Source organism: Desmodus rotundus, chromosome 6 (assembly GCF_022682495.2).
Source record: "Desmodus rotundus isolate HL8 chromosome 6, HLdesRot8A.1, whole genome shotgun sequence".
Lineage (NCBI taxonomy): Eukaryota > Metazoa > Chordata > Mammalia > Chiroptera > Phyllostomidae > Desmodus > Desmodus rotundus.
In genome coordinates this window covers 105,323,805-105,337,112 of record NC_071392.1, presented here as the reverse complement: position 1 = coordinate 105,337,112, position 13,308 = coordinate 105,323,805, and the positions used below count along the sequence as shown (strand labels likewise).

The window sequence follows — 13,308 nt, the reverse complement described above, 5'->3', positions numbered from 1 at the left end:
GTAAGGAGGTAGCAGTGAAAAACAGGCAGTGAATAAATGGAATGAACAAGAAAAACGGCAGTTCTGTGCCGACAGTTACAGTGATGTGATAGTTGGGTGGTTAGCTGAGTTGGGTGGGGTGGGGAGGTCCTGAAGAGGTGACATTTTAGCTAAGTTCTTTTTTTTTAAAGATTTTATTTAATTTTAGAGAGAGGGGAAAGGAAGGAGAAAGGGAGAGAAACATCAATGTGTGGTTGCCTCTTGCATGCCCCCCACCACTGGGGACCTGGCCTACAACCCAGGCATGTGCCCTGACTGGAAATGGAACCCACAACCCTTTGGTTTGCAGCGGGCGCTCAATCCACTGAGCTATACCAGCCAGGGCAACATTTTTGCTAAGTTCTGAATGATGAGACTATTCTTTAAATTCCTAGAAGTAGAATCATGGGACCAGAGATTGCATGCATTAAAAATCTTGGTTAGTATAGTATTGACAAGTTGACCTACAAACTTTTTCTACAATAATTCACGTGTCCACTGTGTATAGATATGTTTCTTTTCTTGACCCTTGGTAGCACTTTCTCCCCTCTTAAAAAGTGGGGTCATTGAAAGCTTATCTAGAGACCTTTCTGCTTGTCTTCTAATGAGCTTCTTTAGCAGAAGAGAAAGAAAACAAGTTCGTCCCGTCTGTCTCCTCTCCCTAAAGTCACTGTCCAACATCACTCTTACACCGTAAGCCTTTCTTCTCACTTACTGCCCTTTTCTCTGCTGCTTCCTGCCGGCATTGTGCGGCAGGGCAGGACCGGAAGCTGCCGCCATGTCAGCCAGTGTCCAGGCGCGCGCAAAGGTAGGCGTGCAGTTGTTAAGTGACCAGCCCTCGTTACCTAAAAGATACATCGTAAGTAAGGATACGAAATAATAACAATGAGATGACAAATAATACGAATAAGTAATACAAGAATAAATAAATAACAATACAAGATAGAATAAACTGTCTTGCGTACTCACAACTGTAAACCTGTACATGAAGATTAACAACCACTTTTTCCCTTCAAAATTAGCACCTGGCTCAGGGGACGTGGCCGATAAGCATTGCGTTTGCTATAAAAACAAGACCGCTTTTAGGGGTAGGCTGGTTTTTCCCAACACTTTTGTTGGCAGGGGGGCACACAACACCTTCTGTGAGTTAAAACCGTGCAGAAGGCTCTGCACACTGTTCCGTTACAGTCAGGCCTCTGCTGTTGGGAGAGCAGTGGGGAAGGACGTGGATCACAGGACACTAGCCCGGCTTCGTGGGCAATAAGACGTCTTTGTTTGTTTGGAATGTCTGTGTGATTACACATTGTGTGCTGATCTGTTCTGCAAAGCCTTTCCCATCCTACGTAAACTGTCATAAGAAACATTTCTGTGGGTCTTGAGCAGGGCTCAGCAACGTTGCAACAATGTAGCAGAACCTGTGAAACTGGAGACCTTGTTCAGGTGCTGTTTTTGTTTCAGTTGTATGTTTTTTTTTAGCATACACGTGTTAGAGTTTAGTCTCTGATTCAAGCCTTAAAGAAAATCTTACTTTGTAGCTTAAAGTCCTAGACAAATGGATTAAGGCAGTGTTCTTAAAATGTAGTTTCTTTTTATAATCTTTTAAAACTCGGCAACTTAAATAAAACACCCTAAGGGCAACATGTGTTAGGGAGCGGGTCTGGGGGTGGAGTGGGGAGGGAATGTGTTTGGTGAAATTGTCCAGGAGCAAAGCACCACCCGCTCACTTGAAGCTCAGAGATTTGTCATCCAAATATGTGCAGATTGCTGGTGCTAGAAATAGTTTGAACTCACGTAAACAGCTTCTTCCCCGGGTTGCTGCTGGGCCATTGTTCAGATGCCAGAGCAGCCCAGCACTCAGGCCCAGGTCTCGGGCTGCTTCTCAACTGCACAGGGCTCAATAGGACCAGTATTCGGGCCCTTCAGTCCCTCCGTTTGGCCGTTGTCCTACACGGTCTGTTGTACAGCTTTGCAAACTTGCCTCTGCTCTAGAGTCACCGAGCTAAGATTCCTGGCAACTATAAAAAGCCTGAGGCCGCATGGCCTCAACCGAAGTAGATTTAGGAGAGACATTTCTCTCTTCCGGGCAGAAGCATGCACGGCTCATTCCTTCCTTTCGGAGCCAAGAAGAGTGGCACTGGCCCTCAGAACTGCTGCGAGCTGCCCGGGCCGGCAGCTGCTCTGCTCTGTGCCAGGCGGACGGGCAGCTGACATTTTGAGAGCCCCTTTGCGGGCTCAAGCAAAATGCTGACAATAGAGCAACTGAGGGCGCTCCATGGTTTATTATTGTATTTCCTTCAGGGAAAATAAGTCAAGGAAAAAATCCTGCTTCAGTGCATTCATTTATCATGGCTCTTCTGTCAGAGGCTTGTGAGGAGGATGCGTAACTTGACATTTTGTTGTGGAGGGGATAGATGTTAAGGGAGTGAAAGAAAGGACTGGGTTCTTAGGCACATTACCTAACTTTTCTTAGCTTTAGTTTCTTCATTTAGCAAGTGAGGATAATCGTGTCTCTCGTTTCATGGAGTCGATGAGGAGGAAGGTCATGTAAAAGTCCATGTGGACTGTAGTGAACTGGAAAGAGAGGGAGGGCGGTGGAAAGAGTCTCCCAAGCCTGGCCTCCTTTGTGACCCCGAGCAGAGGGCTGACGTCTCTCAGGCTCAGTCTTCTCATGTGTAAGATGGGGACATCAATACCTGCCCTGCAGGAATGTTACAAAGATTAAAAATGACAAATGTAAAGCACTGACAAATGGTAGACAATAGTTACGTGGCAGTACTAGTTGTTATTACATTTAAGGTGGAGATGCTTACACTGGGTGGTTTGGGGTTCTTCACCCGGAGAAGCAGGTTCAGTTTGTAGACGTGAAGATTGGCAAAGGCCCTGCTGAAAGCAGACGGCAATAACTGATAATAGATAATGGTTAAAAAATTTATTTATTAAGCCCTGGCTGGTGTGGCTTGGTTCATTGGAGCATCATCCCATAAACCCGAACGTCACGGGTTGGATTCCCAGTCAGGGCACATGCCTCGGCTGCGGTTCGATCCCCAGTCTGGGTGTGTGCGAGAGGCAGCGCTCGGTGTTTCTTTTCCTCTCTCTCCCTCTCCCCTGTCTCTAAAATCAGTAAACCTGTCCTTAGGTGAGAATAAAGACATTTTTTAATTGATTTTAGGGAGAAGAAAGGGGAGAGAGCAAGAGATTGAGCAACCAACACTGGTTTGTTCTTCCGCCCATTCATGCATTTACTGGCTGGCTCCTGTTTGTGCCCGCCAGGGATGGAACCCACAACCTGGGAGTATCTGGATGACGCTGTAACCAGTTGAGTCAGATGTTACCCAGCCAGAGCAACATTTAAAAAAAATACAGGTAATACAGCCCTGGCCAGGTGGCTCAGTTGGTCGGGCATTGTCCTGTACACCAGAAGGTTGCAGGTTCAATTCCTGATCAGGGCACATACCAGGTAGGGCGTGTGTGGGAGGCAGCCGGTCAGTGTCTCTCTCTTGCATGGATGTTTCTCTCTCTTTCCCTTCCGCTCGCTCTTTAAATCCAGTACATGTCCTTGGATGAGGATTAAAAATAATGAATAGAAGGAAGGAAGGAAGGAAGGGAGGAAGGAAGGATATGAACATCATTAAACGAAGTCTTTGAGTCCAGAAATGCATCATTACCCATCATCCTCTTTACCCCGGCCCTCTGGGGCAGCCGTTTAAATGTTCCGCTTTGATTCTTCTGGTGGTTACCTCCACTTCTCGAAATGGCATTACCTCCGTTTCTTTTTTAAAATTCCCTTTTTGTCAGAAGGGCGCATGCACATCGTCAGCTTTGTTCTTTTTAAGGTCGAATGTCAAACTTGTAAAAAACAGCTCTCCCTGCCTCCACCCCCACTATTCCCTTCCCTCCTGTTCTGTTTCTGGGAGTCTATACTTTTGATCCCGTTAGCTGCTTGTTCTAGTATTTTTTTTAACTGTATCTTAAATAATATGCTTATTATCTTAAATAATATGCTTATCTAGCTATCTTTTCTTTAAATACTTTCTTATTGTGGAAATTTTCAAACACATACAAAATGGAAGACAATAGTATAATGTACCACCCATTACCCACCTTCAAGAGTCCAGACCAGTGTTACTCATCTGTGCCCACGGCCCCGCTACTGGATGCCATTTCATCAGTAAGGACTTCAGCCTGCGTCTCCAGGAGAATGAGGACTCGTATATACGTGTCTGCATGCGTATGTACACACCCGTACTCCCATAACCGCACATAAAATAATTAACAGTCCCTCACTATTTGCAGAGATCTCCGATCGACTCGGAAGTATTTCTTGTTCAAACCACATCCAGACCAAGCCCACCCACGGCCATGCTGATCTCTTTCCTCATCAGTTTCGGGTGTTTCCTGTTGGCGGCACCGGAGGCTTCAGCTTCAGCCCCACAGCCCCACTCGCCCTTCTGGCCCTTTCTCCTCATACCGCGTTTTCATTCAACCATGTTCCGTGTGCCCCAGTGTCGCGCACGGTGCGGCACGTGTCCACCGCTGAGCCCGTTCCATTCTAGTTGTGTTTCCTTTCTGTACGACTGTGTTTCCTGGCCGTCATAGTAGCTGCTTCTTTAATGTGCTCCCCTTTCTGCCGAGTCTTTCCACACTTTCCCAGAGACTTCCAACACGTGCTCAGCAGACCTATCAAGGAACCCATCAGTTCTGCTTTCCTAGAACCTTCCAGTCCCCTCCTGTGGTCGGACGGGCGCTATGTAGGCCCGTCAACCAGCCAGGGGCCCGGAGCCACCTTCCTCGTCATCCTCGACATTCCTCTCACCTCACTCAGGAGGTCGCTGTTTTTCAGGTCTTCTGTTCAAACCCTCGTTCAGGTGGCGTGTGTTCTCCAGGGGGTTGCTGAGAAAGCAGTGCCCGAGAGAGAACTTGTTCTCAGTCCTGGCATGTCTGCAGATGCCTCTGTTACCTAGCTGAGCAGAACTTCTGGGCGCCAGGCCATTGCCTTCAGGGCTTGTCCCTCAGAAAGCATCACCCTGCTGTCTTCAGGCACCCAGCTGCTGGTAAGAAGTCTGATACCAATCAGATTCTTTCCTCCTAAAGTAGTCTGTTTGTCTCTTCAGAAACTTTTAGCATTTTTTCCATCTGGAATTCTGGAAGATTAGGAAACCGTGTCTAGCTATGGTCTCTTTTCATCCTTCTCAACACTTTTTAAACTTTTCAGTTTGAAGCTGCAGTCTTCCTTCAGCTTTGGGGTTTCTCCCTCAGGATTTCTCACCAATAGGTAATTTCCTCCCGTACCTTCCTCTTTAGTCTGATGGCGAGCTCCCTGGACTGTTGTTCTGTGTTGAGACCCTTTTTTATCCTATGGAATTTTCCCCTATATTTTGAAAGATTTCTTATTTTCCACTTCTTCTAGTGAATTATTTACTCCAGTATTCACGTTGTTCATTTCCAAGAGCCCAATATTATCAGTGTATTTCATGTTTTATGGACACAGTATCTTCAGAAACTCTCTGAAGATACAAGAACTTTCTTTTTTTTTTTTTTTTTTTTTTCCCTCGCTCTGCCCAGCATGGCTCAGTTGGTTGAACGTCATCCTGCAGGGCAGAAGGTTGCCTCTTTGATTCCTGGTCAGGGCACATGCCTGGGTTGTGGGCCCCGTCCGCAGCTGGGGGTGTACGAGAGGCAACCGATTGATGCTTCTCTCCCTTTCTCCCTCCCTTCCCCTCTCTCTAAAAATAAATAAATAAGATCTTTAAAAAAAGAAAAAGGAAAGAAGTAAGCCTTGGTCTCCTCTGGAATTGGTTGTCTGTCTGCCCCACGGGCCTCACCCTGCCTGGGAAGCCACTGTTGCCACATTGGATGGGTGCACTTTGCTGTGGGGCACCTGAGCAGCAGCGAGATCGAGACTTGGGGCGCTTCAAAGGTTGAGTTAAGGGGGCCCGGGCTCTTACTAGAAGCCCCGAATGGCCCCAGGCATCTCTTTCACGGAAAGAGCCTCCCTGTCTTTGCCTGGAGTTCTGCAGAGCTTCCTGGCCCTCGTGAGCTGCAGGAGAGGGTGGGGAGCCGGCTGTGCAAGAGTTAAAGCCTGGTTTGCGGTTTCAGAGATGTGATGCTTTTTTAAAAGCATGGTATTGCTTTCTTTACCTCAAACCTGGTCTTTCCAAGGCGAGTGAGGCTGTGTTTAGAAAATGTTTTCCTATCCCGTACCAGTGAACAAGGGAGACATGTTGTTGATCTCGTGGAGTTTACGGTCTGGCAGGAAGAAAGCACATAACGTGGACTTACAATAAGTCGCGTTTAGGGTCATGGGAGGAGGGACAGAGGGTGCCGCAGGGCGCATACAGAAGGGGGAGCTAACTTGGCTCAGAGGGAAGTGACATTTAATCTGGCATCCAAAGGCTGAGCAGGATTTCAAAGTGTGGTGGCAAGGGGAGCCCGGGACCGACAGGAGGTCGTCTACTGTCGGAGCGCCGGGCTGCGCAGAGTCGGGAGCCGCCTGCCTTCTCCGGGCTTGGATTCCTGTCCTTGAAAACGTGTGACCACACGCCGCTCTCAGCTGCGGACATCAGAGAGGCTAAGATTGTTTAAAATGCACTGCAGAGTGAAGATCCATCTGTCCCGTAACTGCCCCGATCTGAAGCTGATCTTTGCTGGAGGGAAGCAGGTCTTAAGGAAGCCGAAAAAGGCGGGGAGGGCAGGGTGGCCCTGCCCACCTTTGAGACGCCACCTTCTGCTGGCTCTCCAGGGGCACACCAGCAGCAACCTGAGGGGGACCAGGAAGCGGAGCCTGAGAACACCAAACCCTGCAGACCGGCTGCAGGTGTACTCCCAAACAAACAACAAACGAAAATTCAAACAATTCTTTATCACCTTCTGTGGGGCTGACTTTTCAACCCGAGAACTGGCTTAAGTGTATGGCTTCAAACCATTGTCTGGAGTGTAGGTGTGATTCTTTCTGTGTCTGTACCCCAAGAGGATAGCTGGTGCTTTCTGGGTGACGGGATGATGGATGGCTGTCCTCCCTTTTTCCTGTTCTTCTATATTTTACTATTTTTATAATCAGTTATGATCGTGTTAGAGTATTTTCAGGCACATGGTAAACGTTCGGTAAAAGTTTCTGTTTTTGTTCTCTATGGATTTTTAATTTTAATAAATGTCTTATAATCTGTACAAAATGCTTGTAAATTAAACATTAGATATTTTCCTTGAGAAGCTAAAATTCTAGCGGAGGAATAAGATCTGCCCAGAAGTAAATATGCCTCAAAAGTGAAAAGGAGAAGTTTCTTACGAAAGAAACAAAGTACCAAGGAAATACAGAGGAGGGAGAGACCCCTTCCAGACGAGGGCCGAGGGGTGAGGATGAAGCACAGCTTGGCAGCGAAGGGGCTGTCTGAGCGCTTCAGGCCGCTCCGTGCCACAGGGCAGCCTGAGTTTCCTCTGTCCTCGGGGGCTGGTCGTGCTGGCCGCGAGGAACAGAAGCGTTAGCGGAGGGACTGAGAAATGCAGACGTGGCCCCCGGCAGTGCTGGCCTGGAGCAGGGGCTCTATCGCTTTTCCGGGTAACCTCTGTAGATTGGCCAGTCTGCACAAGTCTGTTTCCACATTCGGAAGATGAGAATGTTAATAATACCCCCTGCACCTGATCATTGTAAGGATGACATCAAGTGGTATCATAGAGTGCTCAGCAGCAAGCACGGCCCCGGTCCCCAAAGTACCTGCCGTGGTGGGCGGGCAAAATGAGGGTGCTGGTGTTGCCATGGTCCTCTCTTTGTGGATTCTGTCACCGACATGCAGTGACCCAGTCCGCAAGGCAAGTGTGGCCAAATAGATGTTGTAGAAGAAAACCGTATCTTTGTTTTTATGAATGGACGGACAAAACGTGCTTCAAAGCCCTGAGGGGACATCGGTAAAACTGACTGTGGAGAGCCCAGGCTCCTTTGCTGACGCCACTCGGGTCCTGGAATAAAGGCCTGGATGAACCACTGCCGGCCGGCCCCCAGGCCGCAGCTGAGAGCGGCTCCGGCAGCCTGCGCAGGCCTCAGCTCCTTCCCCTCCTGATGTCCTAGAGAAGAACTGGGCCCTTTTTCGGTTTCCCAAGGTTCTCAACCTTATTCATTGATCGTCACACCATCCTCGGGGCAGAGGATGGTGAAGCTGAGTCAGAGTTAGAAAGTGACGTCTTTACTATTAAGATGTTACAGCTTATTTTCGCAGGTGTTTCTCAACTTGCAGTATGTGTCAGGCCCTTTTCCACGTAAGAACCTTGCAGGATCAATGCCATGTTAGTTATTGTTTTACGTTGGGAAACCAAGGCACACACAGAGAGGTAGGTCAGGGTCATCCCCGGCTAGGAACCGGGAGCGCAGGTCCCTGAGCCGGTCACTGCCGCGCTGCATGGGTTACAGGCTGGTGTTTTCTTCCACCAACTTGTGGGGCAGCCCTGCGGTCCGCACACTCCTCCTAGTACAGGGTGGGGCAACAGTAGGTTTCCAGTTGTTCGTATGGAAAAGGAGACAGTAGTTAATGAGTAGTAATACAGGAACAAACTGTGTCTCTCACAGTCAGAGCTGGAAGCCTACCCCCCACCTCTACAGATGGCCTGTTGGCTTGGCCCCTTTCTTGTAGAGCTTTAGAATTTTCTGAGAACTGATTAAAATTCTGGTTCAGTTACGAATTGTCACAGCCTTATAAAGAGCTGCTGCTTTCCCAGTAGAGCTCCAGCCCCAACTCCCCATCCCAGTAGCTTTAAGACAATCAGATCTGCCTCTTTGGGGGAGAGAGGTGAAGCCCAGACTTGCTTCAGGCTACACAGTAATTTGGTAGTAAAACAGGTAAGCACCACCTCTTACCTTGTGGCTCTGAATGTTTTCTTTAAGCAAAAGATTGGCTGGCTCTCCTCATCCCTGGCCTAGCTGAACCCAGGAAAACGCTCCCTCCCACCCCTTGCCCCTTCATTTTAATGAGCTTAGCTCATTTTTCTAAGAGGAGACGATCCCACTCAGGAACAAGGACCAGGCTCGGTGCAATAACCATTTTGAGAAGTGGCATTGGCATATGTGCTGGCCTAGTGACAACTTGTTTTTTTCAGGTCTGGCCCTTTCATCTGGAGCTGTGTGACCTTGGGCTTGTCTCTTAACTTCTCTGTGTTTCATTTTTCTATTCCGGAAAAGGAGATTAATAATGTAGTCCCTGGGTACCGAATTCTGGTAAAATAGGAATCAAATGAGATTATGTACTTAAGAATCAATGAGAGCCAACATCTGTCAACACTTAAGTGTGTGTCAGATACTTTCCATTTCCTTACATGTTATTTCATTCTCACAATCCTAAAATGCAGGCCCTGGCATTCCATTTTACAGTTGAAAGAAAAATCCCCTGAAGTTCAGAAGTTAAGCCACACAGGACTCAGATCCACATCTCTGGCTCCCAGACTGATGCTCATAATCACTGTACGTGTCATGTCGCTGCCCACTGTACACAGAAGTAGAGAGGTTTCTGTGTCTTCCCCTTCAAGCACTCTGCAGATGCAAGTGATGATGATGATCTCTTGTAACTGCTGCTGGTCCATGTTCGTCCCTAATAAGGACAGCAAAATTCTCTTGCTGCTTTATCTTCCTTAGCTGTTTATGCAGCCTCTTTCTCAACGTCCCCCAGGACTTGTTTAGTGAATTCTTTCGAGTTTTCTCCCAGAGAAACAATTCAGCTCCAAAATAAAGGGGGTGGAAGAAGCCAGGCTCAGCCTGACCTCTTCAGCAGTGTCCTGTGGCCCCTCCTGGGTTCTCCTCCCTCTCAAGCATGTAATTAAGTAGTCAGCTTCCAGTAAATTCCTTACAGTGCCTTCGTCAAACTCCTCCGTCACTGAATTGCAGAAGGGAAAGACATCAAAGCCATTATTTTATTGATGGGGAAACTGAGGTCCAGAGAAAGGGCTGACTTGCTGAAGGCCGTTCATTCAGTTAGGTGCATGACCAAGACGGGACTCTAGTTCCCCCGGCTCCAGACCAGCAGACTTTCCGGGCCTTTTCATGTGGGCGAGTGTCATTTCCCCTAAGTGAAGGACAAGTTCATGCACGCGCTGTGCCCAGCATGCTCCTGGAAAACTTTCCGGAGAAATTAAACAGCTTGGAAAATTGAGCAGGAAGAGATGGGGGTGGAGAAGATCTCCATCGTAACCTTGTACATTATATACGAAAGAAATGAACTAGAACAGTCGGCGGTGACGAAGAGGCGGAGGGTTTATGCCGGGCCCCCTGGCGCAGTGAGTGGGTATAGGAAGCCTTGTGTCAGTAGGGCTGCAGCGTTGAAAATTGAAGGAAGGATGTTGGGCAAATGTGACGACGGCTGGGATACTGTTACAGCCCCCGGCTCATTGTCCAAAGGAAACGGATCTCTCCTGTGACAGAGAGGTGGAAACTGAGCTGGGCAGCTGAGTGGCTGACATCATCAGGCTGGGCATTGAATTACAGCAAATGGGGACTGGCTTGGCCCGGGACGTGGGAAACACCCACTGAAACCTCGAAGTGCATTTTATTTAGGAGACACAGGGAGAGGGAGAGAGAAGGAGTACGAGGGAATCCTGCCTGGTCTGATAATCTGGTTTAGCCTCAAAAAGGAGGCATTTTGAATCCCGGTGTCTTAAATTCCGCCTTCACGTCTGACTGAGGACCACCGGACTTTTGAAGAAACTCTTAGCTCTAGTAAGTACAACTTCATTCTCCCACCCCCGGGAGAAGCGGAGCTCTCTGGAGAGCTTGCTTTTTTTTGTTGGTCACAAAGTGTCTATTTTTACATTATGATATATTATCGCTCTGAAAATTATGGCTTTGTCTGAAACTGCTGAGGGCTAGTGTCTGAGCCTCAGGTCTCACAGACGGGCTCCGTTCAAATGCTGTTTTACTTTTTCACCCGAGAACTTTGACAGACTATCTAGAGCTTTAAAAGCAGCTCCTGGTGCCTTTTAAATACTGGTGAAGAAATCCTCCCTTAGAAATAGGTATTTGTAAAAGCCTTTATATATGTTTTTTTTATTATTATTACAAAGGTGGAACAAAAAATTTTAAACATTCTAGAGGTAAATGCCAAAGTGAAAATTCCCTACAGTCTTTCCCTCATAGAGTGGAGACTCACCCTTAGATACAAGAATGATACTTTAGACTGAAGATACAGGCATGATTAGATTTCATGACAGTATCTCGTCACTTGCCCCTCAGTGCTGCTGCAGCTGCTGGAGAACTCCAAGATGGGAGGAAGCTTTAGAAATCTTTTACTTTGGCTCTGTGATCTTTTTATTGCTGCCTTCTAGAAATTTGCTGTTTATTCCTAGAACATAGACAGAACATGCAAGCCCTTGGACGTTTGTTTGTCTAGTCTGTTTTCAGGATTGTAACCCTCCTGAGTCGCCGTGCACCTGCTGGGTGCCCGCCGGAGGGCTCTTGAGTGGCCTGAGACACACGCTCACAGCTGCCGTGTGCCACCCCCTCCCCCCGCTTGCAGGTAGCAGTAGCTGAAGAGAGGACAAAACACAGAGAGCCGGCCAGTATCGGAAGGACCACCCGAGGGGACTCTGTGACCCTGGGCCAGTGTTCACGTGGTCGAGGGGCGAGTCCAGGTGGTCGCGCTGTGTCCAGTTGCAGCGTGAACAGCCGGCAGTATTTCTTTCCCCTTGAGGAGAACCCCTCGGGCTTAGGAAGCAAAGTGCCTTTGGCCATTAGTACCCCCAAAGGCGTACAAACCGGTGCCTCCAGGAGAATTGCGAGAGGACAGGAAGGAGGCGCCGCGGAGTTACCTCCGAGTCACGGTTTTGTCGGGTGTGGCATTCCTGAAAAGAGAGTTTCAGTGTATGGCCCTGTGCACGCGCACGCGCACATAGGTGGGGGGAGGGGAAAGAGTGAACGGGACTGAACAGTCCCGGAGGGCCAGGCTCCAGGCCGTCCTCATCCCTTTCTGTAACAGGAGGGGTGGCATCCCCTGACCCGCTGGCTGAGGGCGAGTCTCCACGACACGTTCCCATGTTACCCTGAATGCTTTCTGAGCGTTTCCCTGAGCCGTGCTGTCGAATTGCTGGCATAACGTCAGGTCACTGGGTGTCAGACCGACCGCTCCCTGTCTGTGAGTCTGTCTCATCCATCGCTGCAGCCCTTGGCCTGGGGGAAGCCTGGCACGTAGCGGCAGAGGACACTCCGCAGGCGGACGTTCAACTTAAAGCCCACCGTTCTAGCGGCTGCCTTGGCAAAAGAGGGAGAGGAGGAGGGCGCCATCCCTTTTTTTGCCTCCCTCCCCCCTTCGTTTCACCTGGGCACAGCCTCCGCTGCTTCCGGAAAAGGGTGTCCAGAGCCAAAGCACAAAGAAAAGCAGCAGAAGTTGTCCCATCTCGGATTCTGAGTCTCCAAGGTTCCAGGTCTTGGCAGTTTTAGGGATTCCTTGTCTTCAAGGCCATCAGAGACCCTACCCCCCAGGAAGATGCGGCATTTAAATACTGTCGCGTGAATTAAGATCAGGGTTGCCAGGGGGCTCCCAGAGCCCCTGGGTGTATCTGGAACTGCGGCCTTCCCTAATCGCTCAGCCCTTTGGGGTGTGCTGTGGACTGTGGCTGCCACAGAACTGCCGCGGGCTGGGAGTGGGAAGGCCAGGGCCTCCAACCTCCCTCCAGTCCCCAGGATCTCGAGACTGGACGATTTAAAAAGTCATCTTTCCTCCTAAGGTGGTGGTGAGGAGGTAGTATTCTGGAGTAAGTACCGACCTGGTCCTTACGGTCCCTGCCAGTAGCGGGGGGGGGGGGGGGGGGGGGGCGTGGAAATGTGGTGGGATGCCCCCTAAATCCAGGCCTTCAGGGAGCAGGTAGGGTGGCTTTGGGTCTTGTTCCGAGCGGTCAGAGTCAGCACTGTTTTCCCTGTGCTCTTCCTCATGGTTCCACCTGCCCCCAGAAAGTTCACTTGGCTCTCCTGTCTCCCTGAAATACAGTCATGTACAGGGCTGGGCATCTTACATACAAGGGAGGCAAAAGTAGGCTTATAGTTGTCCATAGGGAAAATAACACAGTAATTAGTAAGTAATCATACAAGAATAAACTGTTTTGCATACTCACACCTGTAAACCTACTTTTGCCTCCCCTGTATGTCAGTTTCTTTTGATCTTCAAAGCAAAGATGAGAAGCAGAGATTATCTTCATTTTACATGTAAAAGAGGTATAGAGAGGTGAGTGACTTGCCAGAGCCCCTCAGCTAACAGGTAACAGCCAAATTTCCTCGTGAGAACTGGCTCCCCCCCACCCCGAAGCCCTTGAACTCTCCACCTCCCT

At 49.0% G+C, this 13,308-nt stretch overlaps 1 protein-coding gene across 7 annotated transcripts in view; it reads left to right on the top strand.

The window, feature by feature from the left end:
* The window catches only part of PKIG (cAMP-dependent protein kinase inhibitor gamma), a 69,635-nt gene that overhangs the window by 29,134 nt on the left and 27,193 nt on the right, over positions 1 to 13,308 (top strand). Inside the window, exon 1 of one of the 7 annotated variants that reach the window (XM_024559553.4) lies at positions 10,529 to 10,708. The exons of 5 other annotated variants lie outside the window; for them this stretch is intronic. The gene's annotated coding sequence lies outside the window, so the exon portion shown is untranslated. Of the gene's footprint in view, positions 1 to 10,528; positions 10,709 to 13,308 lie in introns of those variants that run through there. One more of the 7 variants, XM_024559552.4, reaches the window with a different exon arrangement.